This window comes from Caretta caretta, chromosome 2 (assembly GCF_965140235.1).
Source record: "Caretta caretta isolate rCarCar2 chromosome 2, rCarCar1.hap1, whole genome shotgun sequence".
In the NCBI taxonomy this organism is placed as follows: domain Eukaryota; kingdom Metazoa; phylum Chordata; order Testudines; family Cheloniidae; genus Caretta; species Caretta caretta.
The window spans coordinates 88,726,641-88,740,360 of record NC_134207.1 but is presented as its reverse complement, the minus strand read 5'-3'; positions in this window follow the sequence as shown (position 1 = coordinate 88,740,360).

The window sequence follows — 13,720 nt, the reverse complement described above, 5'->3', positions numbered from 1 at the left end:
TCGCGCCCCTCCACTCTGCCTGCTCCCCTGAACACGCTGCCTCTCCCTCACCTGAGAGCGAGGGGGGAGAAGTGGAGTGGCAGCATGTTCAGGGGAGCTGGGGAAGCAGAGGTGAGCTAGGGCACGAGGTTGCGGGGGGGAGCCGCAGGAAGCAGTGGGGGGGAAATGTGGCAAGCCCGGGGGAGGAGGCGGGGCCACAGATTTGGGGAAGGGGTTGGAAAGGGGTGGAGTTGTGGTGGAGCTGGTGGGGGGGGCATGAAAAAAAAAGCAGGGGTGTCCAAAAATTTTTTTGCTTGGGGCAGCAAAAATTCTAGAGCGGCCCTGCCAGTGGCTCCTCTCTGATTAAAATCTACTTCCTCTAATTTACCACTTTGGTTTTCAAATAAATAAGTAATGTCACACCTGCATAGTACAGCCAATAGAATTATGCAGCAGCATATATTAAACTTTTAAACTCAACAGTTTTCTGGCTCAGAAGTGTTCAGCATTTGGCGCTACCATCCAGCGACACAGTGTTTGTACACTGCTGTGTGAGACACATAGGTTCAATTTCTAGTCCCTGCCTCTTGCTCTCCAGTACAGGATGGATACGTTGCAAAGGTGAAGTGAACAGATAATCAGCACAGGTGCCACAGAAAATACAGTACAAGAATGGACCTTCGGCAATTTGAAATAGTTGTTGACTGAAATTATGACTGAGGTGGCCAAAATCAAAATTCAGGACACTTTTGTGGTGACAATTTTTTTTTTTTTTTTTAAGAGTCAGAAAACTGCTGCAATAGATTTAGTTTGGAAGAGTGAGTCCTACTCTTTGGAGTGTCAAAAACAAAACGAGCTCCTCAACTTGCGTTTGTGCCACAAAAAGTGAAAGCATTTTATGGAAGCCCTGGAGCATTGTGGAGGGGCTATGGAGAGGGATGCTTTGTTGGAAGACTGAAGCGTTCTTACAAACGAGAGCTAACATTCAGTTAATAACATTCACTGTTCCAGCGGAGGAGAGGGGTGTGTGGCTTCATTTACAAATGCCTGGGAGAAAAAGTCATGTTATGAAAAAGGCTGGCGCGGTTTGGCCTCTCTCTCTCTTCCCTGGGCATCCAAAACTTCTTAAGTTGCACAAACAGGAATGCTTGATGAGGGTACCACTTTAAATGCTCTTCAGCTATAAAGACTGAACTTTTAAGCTTGACAGAGCTCTAAGTCTCTTTAATACAGTGAACATGTGTGAGCCAGATGCTGCTGGTTCTGTTTCAGTATCATGGTATCACAGGCATTCTGCGTCGGCTGATAGGAAACTATATCAGAAACCTAAGCATGGGGCCCAGTCACTAGAGCTGGTCAGAAATTTTTTTTTTCCTGTGCAAAATTTCAATGAAAATTAAAATTTTCTTTCAAACTTTTCAAGTTTTCCTTGAAAAACTGCAAGCTGAACATTTTGTAGTTCTCAAGATTTTGGTTTTTCAATGAAAAATAAAAATATTACAACAAAAATCGACTTTTTTGGCAAAAATGTCCACCTTTGTTGACAATCAATTTTTTCTTGAAAAAAACATTTTGAGAGAATTTTTTTGAGCTGGTCTACCAGTACCTTTCCTGACAGCAAATAATGGAATAGAATTAAGCTATCCATATCTCACCTTGCCAGCATAGATCTGTACACTTATATGGAGCACTGGAGATAAGGAATTTAGCCCAATGGTGTGGCTAAGAGGAATTTTGGGAGGAAATTATACGGTCCCTTGGAATGGTTAAGTGGGCTATGTCCTGGCTCTCCACGCAATATTTGCATGGCTCCTGGGCTGTGTGAGAGAAGCAGGTGGGACTCAAGGTGAGGAGGAACCAGGAAGAGCTGAATTAAGTGGCATGAACCCACACAAAGTGAAAGAAAATTTGCTGAGAGTTAATGCTGCCTCTCGCCAGTACATGCTTTGTGAAGAGTCGCAGAACACAGTGGGGGCAGGAGACAATGGCAAAGCTACTGGTTCTGATGTGCTTCCTTGGCTACAGAGGGCTGCTACAGTCCAGCCATAAAGCTATCAAAGGCTGGTAGGGTTACCTGCAGCTGCTGTTTATATTTTTATATTGGTGCCAGTGCCTGACCACTCTACACACCAACACCGTCTCATGTAGCCTAAGGGGAGAGCACACTGAACGCCATGGCTCCACGGAAGCTGCAGAGTTTGGCTGTGATGGAATTGGAGTTGCCTGTAATAATTTATAAATGCTGTGTCTTGAACGGGTTATTGTGTTGGTTACTGTATGTGTATTTTGGTTAATTTGCTATCAGGTTTGTCAGAAAATGTACCCAGGAAAGGGTGTGATTCCTGATATGCACATATGCAGGAAAACACTGGAACAATGCTGGAGTCACTTGCTGTGATATGCTACCTAAGCCCACTCTGGGCTTACTAAACACATTTCTCCTGGAATATCTGAGAACCTTAAAGGAGAGGGAGATCAAAGGACTCACTTGGGTTTAGAGACAGACACATTCTCTCAAGAATTCAGAGGGCTATGGGGGGAGAAACTGTCCCCCAGACCTCAAAAGTTTGGGGGGTGTCAAGGAAGCTTAGCCTGTGTAGCGTCTCGGTCAAGAGAAGAGAAAACTTTAGGTAACATAAACCTTCATGTAGGCCTTTTGTTGTTTTTTAAAAAACCTTTTCTCTTGTTACGCTTTGTTCCTACTGTTGGGATTAAACAATACTTTATTTTAAGAAGGGTCACTGTATTCACCACTGGTCACTGCTCCTGAAGGAAAGAACTGCAGGTTCTGACCCAAAATCAGTCAGACTTGCTGAGTAGTCACAGTTGATACTCAGGGTACAGTAGTCCAGCAGCTGGGCATAGAACAGAAGAATCGTGGAACTCGTCTCCATACCAGGGAGGTAAGGGCTCTTGGCCTAAGACCTGGAGGGGGTTCACTCAGATGAAGACCACTGAAGGGGTCAGTGGTGCAGCTAGAATCTGAAATGTCCATGAGAGAGAACAAAGAGTGTCTCCTCTGGATCATGCTGAATCAGTTCTGTCCCACAAAATGGCAGCTGTCTTTGCAGACAGAAATTAAAAGATGCAGTATAGAAATCAAAATCATAACAGTTACAAAGTCGTCTGCACCACAAACTTATTTTCACCCTTTACATACAGTATTTATATGACACAAAACTGGATGGCAAAAGGGAAATCAGGATTTACAAGTGTCCTCATTGCTTGGAAATTCACTCTGTGTCCTGGGGCCAAATTCTGCACTGGCTGCCCATTGAAATTCCATCAATGTCACTTACCCTCTACAGGCCTGTCTCTACTTCTTTCTCCCAAGGCCAGCATTTGGTAAATATGTTAAAAAGATCACGCATAAAGAGCAGTTCAGGTCACGTGCAACAACTATGCCAGATTACCTGGGGTTCTTTCTTGTATTGTAAGTTATAAAAAGTTATGCATAAGTAAAGATTTGGGGATAGAAGGATATTTCACTTCTCCTAATCAAGGCCCTGGCTTCCTTGTAACCTCTGTGCAGAAAGTCATATCTGGATCACTGCATCCAAAAACCAGATATCACTGGGAATGCATGCCAGTGGAGAAACTGGCCCTTTCTTTTAGTAGGACAGGCTTAACTGCTTTTCTGGCAGTTGACTCAAACAGAAAATAATTTTAATGGACATACACTATTATCAAGAAAAATCTATTCATATCCCCACACCTGTGAATTTTAATTAAACATATAACATATACAGGTGTGATTTGTGATGTAAGTGCCCTTCATATATGTATATTTGCTGGCAAAATGTATTGCATAATAATTATTAAATGAATTTAGTGCTCTGAGCACAAATGGCACTGCCTGACTGGCAATATTCGTACCTATGTTGCATTTATATACAGCTGGGTTATCAAGTGAAGGGAAGACGCAAATACAGTGATGAAATTACAAGCACACCTTCCACCTGTTGAACACAGAATTTTTGAGCAATCTTACCCCAGTTGTTGTTACTCAGAACTTGGCTTCTGTTGTCCTGGACACACAGAAAGACAAGATGCAAGGGACATGGTTTAATTTGACTGCAACTTTATTAACGTAGCAGAGTTATATGCAATAACTCATATGGTGCAGGTCATGGTTCCTTTCTTAATTCTTTCCACCTGGGAGAGGGTTGTTCTTAGCCCCCCAACCCTCCATAGCTGGACCACAGTCCATTGCTAGGACCCCATCAACCCTCCCCTCATGGAAGGGTTAATGAAGCAGGGAAAGGGCATTGTCTCTCCACTGTACCAGTCATTAAGAGCCCCCAACCCCATTCCCCAGCTTCTTTAGGAGATGCCTTCCCCCTAAGGTCATGACCAATTCCAGTTTCTCAGGGACCTGGGCCCTCTCTGAAGCAAATACTTGCACTGGACACTTGCCACCTCCTAAATTGTGATAACTTGAACCTTGAAGGCAAAAGACTCCACCCTACCCTCATCAATCTAGTGATGAAGGAAAAATTACTTCCTAATCCCCCCAAAAGACAACTAGTGTTTCAACAGAAGATCAAAACGCAACTATTATGCTAACTCCAGGGGGGGAAGGGTGAGAGCTGCTAATCGGCTGCGAGAGGGGGCTTGGGCTGAGGGGAAAGAGTTTATATACTTTCCACCAAATGCACTGGGGCCAGTGGCTTACCTGAGTACCAGCACCCAGCCCACCAGCTCACCATCTCTCTCCCAAGTTCTGAAGGGGGGTTGGTCCCTTAAAGCAGTGGCTTTATACCACTTTCAAGAGTCTGATTTGTCTTGCATACCCTCAAGTTTTGCCTCCATTAAAAACTACTTGCTTACAAATTCAGAAATAAAAATACAAAAGTATCACAGCCCACTGTTACTGAAGAATTGCTTACTTTCTCATTTGTACCATATAATTATAAAAATAAATCCATTGGAATGTAAATATTATACTTACATTTCAGTGTATAGTATATACAGCAGTATAAACAAGTAATTGTATGAAATTTTAGTTTAGTTGTACTGGCTTCTCTAGTGCTTTTTATGTAGCCTGTTGTAAAACTAGGCAAATATCTTGATTAGTGGATGTAATCACCCCCGGATCACTTCCCCACCCCCGGAAGACCTCTGTGTACCCCCAGGATATATGTCCCTCTGGTTGAGAACCACTGCCTTAAAGGAGCCACTGCCCCTTTACCCGACCAATCCAGACAAAACCCCCGCCCTCCCTCGTCCTGGGGTGGTGGGGATTGCATTCTCACCACCAAAGGCTTTCTTCCTTGTTACATTTCCTTTCTAGAACTGGATCAGTGTAAGGAATGTAATTTCCTTTCCAGTTTTCAAATCTAAATCACTTTCAAATTTCAAGGTTTCAAATCTAAATCACAACTACCAGACAAATGAGTGAGAACAAAGGGCCTTAAAATTAGCTTTTCCAAGCAATATCATTTCATGTCATTTTTTTAGCCTACTGGCTCCCATGAAGCACCACAGTTATAGATTTGATTCCAACTGTGTATTCATTTTGCGGGAAGAATTAAATTTGCCCTTTACTAGCACCGTTTAAAAAGCAGCTCTCAAAGATTATTCCTGTTCAAAAACTTAGTGGACCAAAGTTAGGAAACCTGGTAAAAGTTAAAGTTATCCAGGCATAACTATTATCAATTAATTCCCATTAATTGATAAGAGCACTTTTAATTTAATATTTAAAAAAAATCATTCAATGTCCCTCCTTGTTAAAGTTATCGTTATCATGATGAATATACTTTAAATTTACTCATCGCTAAGTGTGTATGTGTTTCATTTGAAAATAGACTCAGTTGTGCTTGGTAAGCACTGGCCCATGGAGGAGGTGGGGCAATGCTTTTTTGTTTGTGCAAAGAATGAAGATCCTGTTTAAATGCTGCCAGTACCTTGTTTATCAGACTGTTGGAAGTACTGAAAGTTGTCTAAAGACTGGGTAGCCTAAAAGCAAAAACAAACTTTTGATGTTTACCCGGGAGCATTAGAATATACAGTTTATTTGGCCTACTGTTGCATGCATGAATATTTCAAGTTAATTTGTCTGTTGAATAATTTGGTGCCACATTGTGTCAACATTTATAAATTGTAATGGGAAGATGCCGCACTTGCCTGTCTGCCTCTCAGCAGTAACAAGCATTGCCTTAATACATTTTGCAATGCTGAGCATGAAAATTGCATTGCAGTATTGTTCTGGCTGCGTGGTTATAAAGAGCACTTAATGGTTTTATGTGAAAGGTTGGACCAAATAATATCCCACTAGTCCAGCTGAAGTGTAACAAATTAATTTACAATTCTACTAGCAGTACTAGTTATGAGCCAGTGTGTAATTCTTCACAAGAGATTCAGTAAAGCAGAAATCCCACGTAATCAATATGAATGTTGAAAGATAGCATTGGCAAGAAAGATTTCAAGGTGTATGCTAGATATAACAATGCAGAGGATAAATGCCTTTGATGCCATGCTCACTTATTCCAGATGAAGCTCTGGCCCAGGATATTGCTGACAAAAGGAAAGAAGTTTAGGAATAAGAACAAAGCCATCGTCATAAATTAGAGTCTTAGCCTGCATGCAAACAAAAGGTGGCTAAGAAGTGATTGTTGTGATACAGAAAGAGATTCAAAATAACAACTTTGCAAAAAACCATCTTGGTAATGAAAGGAAGGAAAGGTAAAAATGAAAGTGAAATATGAGCTGGACAGTAGGCTTTGAGTACTGACAGTAAGACTGTATTGTTTAGTGTATCAAAAGGTTTTTTTTTTTCCAAATCGATAAAGATTGCTTCTACAGAGTGACGTTTTCAAGAACTGAGTGGGCATTATCTGTAGAAATAAAGCAGAGATCAACACTGGTTGCATAAAGGCGGCAGAAGCCAGATTTGTATGGATTCATTTGGTTGTTTTTGTTGAAAAGATTATAGATTTGTCCAGGTACTATCATCTCAGTGATTTCAGACACAGCTGAAGGGACAGAGCTGGGGACGATAATTGCTGGGATCTGAAGAATCTCCAATTTTGTGTAATGGAATAGCTTTTGTTAGTTCCCATTCAGTGGAGACAAGACCATTGTATGGGAAAATATGATATAATGTGTGAAAAGAGTTACAAGCAAAGAGCAGACATTTTTAGCAATGCCAACATTTGGTGTTATTTAGGGAGCTAATTGTTTTCCACACAGGAGTATCCCTGACTTGGAAAGGAAAATGAAAGTTGCTCTTTTGCATTTCTAGGGAACCAGAGAAGGGCTTTAAATTACTGACAAGTTTGAATCCAGAAAGAGGGAAATCTCCATGTTAGTGGAAAGAAGAGAAAATTCAGCCTTGAAGCTCATAGGTAACAGACTGTATAAAGTATGACAGAACTGTGTACTGTTATGTGATTACTTTGAATTTTCAAAATAAAGACAGCAGCCTCAGAATTCCTGTAATGAAATTATTTAATGTCTTTTAACTATAATACCAATTATTGATTAGAACAGGATTGAAGACCTGGGTCTCATCAGACATTAAGGCTAACATTTCACTATTAACACAGGGCAAATGAGTCATTTTAACTCAGTAGTTTGTAAGAGGAACACATGATGGTTAATGATCTATGTAATTATCCATGGAAGAATTGCAATTGTCCATTTATTTTATATATTCTTAGTTCTAATGGTTTTACTTAATCTAATAAAACCCAAAACATCTATGGAGGTGGCTGCATTCAAATCTATCCCTCTTGTAACTCCATTGAAGTTAACAGAGATGCAACAGGGATAAATTTAGTCTTATGTTGTTTGTGCTACTCAGAAAGTTACTGTATATAACCAGCAAAGGTCATTCTCCTAAAGTCTTGCTTGCAGGAGTTTCACAGGAGTCCACACAGAATTGCAAAGTATAAAGAACACTAAGAAAGAGTAGCAGATAATGAAGCCTTCAAGGACCTACATCAAATTTCATTTCCCTTCTCATGTGGCAAGGCAAGGCAGTATATATAATTCACTCCCAAGACTTCTCAAACCCAGTGGGCTGTATATTTTATATTGATTGCCACACACTATAAATCAGGATTGCTCAGGGATAACACAAAGGACTAGTCCAATCCGAGTAGAGCCTGCCATAAAATTTGACCACAGACATTGCAGAACCTCAAAAAGGTTGCAAACACAACAACTTGGGAACAGATATATTCCCGTATCTATTTTAAGACTATGATTTCTTACACCAAATGGAAGAAACGAGCACTGAGTCCCCAGTCCTGCATGGTGTGCAAACTCTCACTGTAGTTAATGGTCTCCTTGGAGCATATTCTGTGGTATCTGAGTGCCTGGCAGTAGATAACAGATGTCTTGGTGTGTTTGTACTAGTTCCTGGATCTGTGAAGGTAGGTGTGGGGATCTGTGGGTTTCTTGTAAATAATTCTCTGTAGGGTTCCCTTGTTGAAGCTGATTGTGGTGTCCAGGAAGCTAATGCTGGTGTGGGAGTGTTCTAGAGAGAGTGTGATAGAAGGATGTTGATGTTGTGGTGGAAATCTATGAGGGAGTTTAGGTCATCTGTCCAGAGGATGAAAATATCATTGTCAGGGTTCCCCCCCACCCGCACTCTGAACTCTGGGGTACAGATGTGGGAACCCACATGAAAGACCCCCTAAGCTTATATTCTACCAACTTACTTTAAAACTTCCCCAAGGCACAAATTCCTTTCCTTGTCCTTGGACGGTATTGCTGCCACCACCAAGTGATTTACACAAAAATTCAGGGATGGGTCACTTGGAATCCCTATCCCTGCAAAATATCCCCCCAAGCCTCTTCATCCCCTTTCCAGGGGAGGCTTGAGAATAATATGCCAACCAATTGCCTTAGCAATGTGAGCACAGACCAGACCCTTTCTCTTTAGGACACTGAAATAAATCAGGTTCTTAAAAGAAGAACTTTATTTAAAAGAAAAAAGTAAAAGAATCATACCTGCAAAATCAGGGTGGAAGGTAACTTTACAGGGTAATAAAAAGATTTAAAACACTGAGGATTCCCCTGTGGGCTCAACTTCACAGTTATAAAAACAGAAATGAAACTACCTCCATAGCATAGGAAAATTCACAAGCCAAAAAAAAAAAGATAACCTAACGCATTTCCTTGCCCTACTTACAATTTCTGTTGTTTTAGATGGATTATTCCAGGTATATTTTCAGGAGATGTTGTATCTGCTTGGCTTCTCCCTCTGTCCAGAGAGGGAACAACAAATAATCTCCCCTGCCAGATTTGAAAGTATCTTTTTCCTCATTTGCCCTTCTGGTCAGGTGCCAACTAGGTTATTTGAACTGCTTAACCCCTTACAGATAAAGCAATCCAGTACAGCTGCCAAGGATGGATTTTATACTACTGCATACATAAAGGCTGCTACCCTTCCCCCTATATTTATGACAATCGTCTATGTATATCATTGGTTTCATTTATCCAGAAATTATTCCTCAGCTTGGATCATGAAGAGGTTGGCATATTGGGTAGCCATTCTAGTATCCATGGCTGTTCCCATGGTTCAGACAAAGTGTTTATTTTTTAATGTAAAATTGTTATCTAGGGATCACCACACTTACTTTCACAGATCCAGTAACCAGCCCAAACACACCAATAAATCTGTTGTCTACAGCCAGGCACTCAGATACCACAGAATGTGCTCCTAGGCAAAAGTCCAGGATATACACCTTCACACATTTAAAACTGGCTTCACCAAACAAGGACGCTCCACCTGGGAAGTAGCTCACATCATGGAATGGGCCATCTAAACAGGGCCATCCTTACCCATACGCAAAGCACGCAGCTGCGTAGGGCACCAGGAAATTCAGGACACCAAATTTCCTGGTGCCCTGCACAGCTGTGTGCTTCTCCAGCTCTTCCCCAGGACCCTGCCCCCTGGCCTCTTCCCCTGGGCCCCTGCCCCAGCCTTCTCCCCCCCCGCCCCAGCACTCACGGCAGCGTGGCTGAGGTGGGGTCGCTGCACTCCTGTTGCCGGTGAGTGCAGGCCCAGACCCGGCCCCACTCCCCTGAGCCCTGTAGCCGCACTGGGCCTGCAGTCACCGGCAGCAGGAGTTCAGTGACCTGGCCTCAGCCACGCCGCCAGTGAGTGCTGGGGGGGTGGTGGTTCCCCCCTTCCCCCCAAGCCAGCTCCGCCCCGCCGAGGAGGGGCCCCAGAATCTAAATACCCAGAGAAAACCTGCTTCAGTACGGAAAATACTCCCCTCTGACTACACACTTTAGGTGTTACCTACCACACCACACTGGAACCAACATGGGGATATCATCAAACAACTACAACCCATACGCAATGGGGATCCCAGCCTGAAAGAAATCTTTTCCAAACCCCTTCTGGTCTTCAAGCAGCCCCCCCTCCCCCAGCCTTTCCAAGCTGGTCATCAGAACAAAGATCCCCACAGACCCACCAACTCAAAGCGGAACCACACCCTGCCATAACAACAGGTGTAAAACCTGTAGACACCTCTCCACTGCTACTGTGATTAATACTCCCCAGAACACATCTTTCAAGAGCCAGGGGTCCTACACATGCCTATCACAACATGCCGTGTACCTCATCCAGCGCACTAACTGCCCCAGTAACAACTATGTGGGTGAAATCAGACAATCACTATGCCCTTGAATGAACTCACACAGAGACATGATAAATACAATATCACCGGTGGATGAATGCTTTTCACAAAATGATCACTCCAAGCCTGATGGCTCAGTCCTCATCCTCACAGGAAACCTGAACACCACCTTCAAAAAATGAGCCTGGAATATTAAATTGACAACTTTGCTAGACACTAAAAATAACCAGCACAACCTCATCTCTTTCTCCAGCAGAAGCTGGTCCAACAAAAGATATCGCCTCACCCACCTTATGTCTCTAAAATCCTGGGACCACCATGGCAAACAATTGTTAACTGTAGTAATTTTTATTTTTATATAGCACCTAAAATGTTCTGGATACTTTATAGACATAGAATACGACAGATTCCTGCTTTCTGCTAGCTGAACCTCGTTCCCTTTCATTAGATCTTCAATTGTGTGATTAAAAGTAACAAATGGCTTGTAATGAGGAGTGTAATACCATGACAGTGCTGAATTCAGTTCTGGACTCTTCTGATTCTTGTTGACTTGGGGCCAAAGTGTCTCAGGTCCCCATCAGTTACACATGTGCTTAACTTTATGTATATGAGCAGTAAAACTGGTCTCAATGGGACTACTCACATGTAATTGAATACATGCACAATAGGTTGCAGGATTGGAGGCTTTGATTGTAAGCTCTTTTGGCCAGGAAATGGCTGTTACTATATGCCTGTACAGCGCCTAGCAAAACAGGGCTTTGATCTCAGTTGTGTCCTTTTTGCACTATTTAACATGCATAATAATTAGCAGAACTAGTATGATTTTACAGATACAATTAGAAGTCATCAGTTTGCTGTTAAACAAACGGACATTAACAATTTCAGGAGTCAAAAAGCTATTGCTTTAAAAGACTGTGAATAAGCCTGAAATATTAATTTCCACTTACACGCTGCATAGACAGGACAGAGAACAGGGGGTCTCTGTTAGTGATTGACATCCAACCTTTTCAATGCTTTAACAAGTGACAGACAGCTAAAAATCATACTACATCAAGATGTATGCACATATCTTGAATACTGCATACATATGTCATACCCTCATCTCAAAAAAGATATACTGGCATTAGAAAAGGTTCAGAAAAGGGCAACTAAAATGATTAGGGGTTTGGAACGGGTCCTATATGAGGAGACATTGAAGAGGCCAGGACTTTTCAGCTTGGAAAAGGGGAGACTTAGGGGGGATATGATAGAGGTATAGAAAATCATGAGTGGTGTGGAGAAAGTGAATAAGGAAAAATTATTTACTTGTTCCCATAGAACTAGGGGGCACCAAATGAAATTAATGGGCAGCAGGTTTAAAACGAATAAAAGGAAGTTCTTCTTCACACAGCGCACAGTCAACCTGTGGAACTCCTTGCCTGAGGAGTTGTGAAGGCTAGGACTATAACAGGGTTTAAAAGAGAACTGGATAAATTCATGGAGGTTAAGTCCATTAATGGCAATTAGCCAGGATGGGGTAAGGAATGGTGTCTCTAGCTTCTGTTTGTCAGAGGCTGGAGATGGATGGCAGGAGAGAGATCACTTGATCATTACCTGTTAGGTTCACTCCCTCTGGGGCACCTGGCATTGGCCACTGTTGGTAGATAGGATACTGGGCTGGATGGACCTTTGACTCAGTATGGCCATTCTCATGTTCTTATGCTTCTGTGCTTAAAAACCCCCACAACCAAAAAGCTGATCCACTGACTTCTCATAAACAAATGATCAAACTGGAGATATTTTTTCCCCCACATAAAAGCCTGCTTGCAATTGTCAGGTTCTGCAAAAGCAGGGCTGAGTGCGGTGTTTTTTACTCTAATAACTATTTATGACAGATTTACAAAGTCAGATATCAAGATATTGCAGAAGAGGGCTGGGGTTGGAGGTGTGAATACTAGGCCTCAGTGCAAGTCTTGAAGAACCAGTGATCTAGAAATGCAAATGAACTGTGCATTCTTTTTCAGGTGCTGTCCGCTTGCTCTGCTGGCTTTTATATTTTCTTCACTGCTACTTTGTATAAAAGTTACATGGTTGATAAATCCTTGACTAGTATCAAATCAACAATACTAGTCTGTGCACGTGAAACCTAGACTTTACTCTTCTTTAGAAAGTCTGATCTACTCTATGCACCAGTGAAAGTCAGACCTACAGTAAATGGGCCCGATGCTGCTCTCAAATTAGTGTAAATCAAGAGTAAGCTCCATTCAATGGAGTTCCACAAGTGTAAAACTAGAGTAAATGGGAATAGAATCAGGCCCAATATCTTTTATTTACTTAAAAACAGGTTTGTTTCTAGCGTAATCGTTTAAGTAGTTCTCAGAAATCCCACCTGGGGAATTTACTCCTCAAAAGCTCCAATCAGATTCCTTTCTATTAGAGTATTGCAAGCTTTTAAAAAAAATGTGTAAAGCGTTTTTATGTTCAAGAAGGCTCCTGTCTGATATAATAGTCTTAAAAACAGCTATAAAAGTAAAACTGTGCTTAAGGCAGAAGAAAATCCAGTGACACTGCCATCTTCTCTCGGTGATCTACCTCGATAGCTTTCTATTTTCTACAGCCAAAAATACTACATGAGATGTTACTCATGGGAGGCAGAGCAGCTAAATCACATTTGACTCACAGAACTAATATAGCTGTTAAACCACAAGTAAAGTTACAAATAAGAGCTGAAATCTCTCTCGCTATTATTTAGTCATCCTCAGAGGAGAACAATAACCAACCCAGACTCAACTGAACCTTGTACTTAAATTTCAGTGATTCCTGTTGGTATGAATATTTTGGGATGAATAAGTCTGTGTGTTAGGGTTTTGGTTTGATATTTAACGTTACATAATTCCAAAACTAGGCTTTTGAGTTAATATGTAATGAAGCTGAATGGGTACCAGATTCTACTTGTCCTTATTAAACCTTGTCACAAAGAAAAGAATAAAATGCATTCAATTCTTATTTCACTTTATTAAAGGACTTGTCAATAGAAAATAAAATGGGCCTATACAGTGGTATGTTTATTTTAAAGAGAGGGAAATAAACACACATCACAATGAAATAAGAAGCAATGTTGTCAAATATACTGACTGAAACATACCCAACAGAGGCAGAGAAATCAA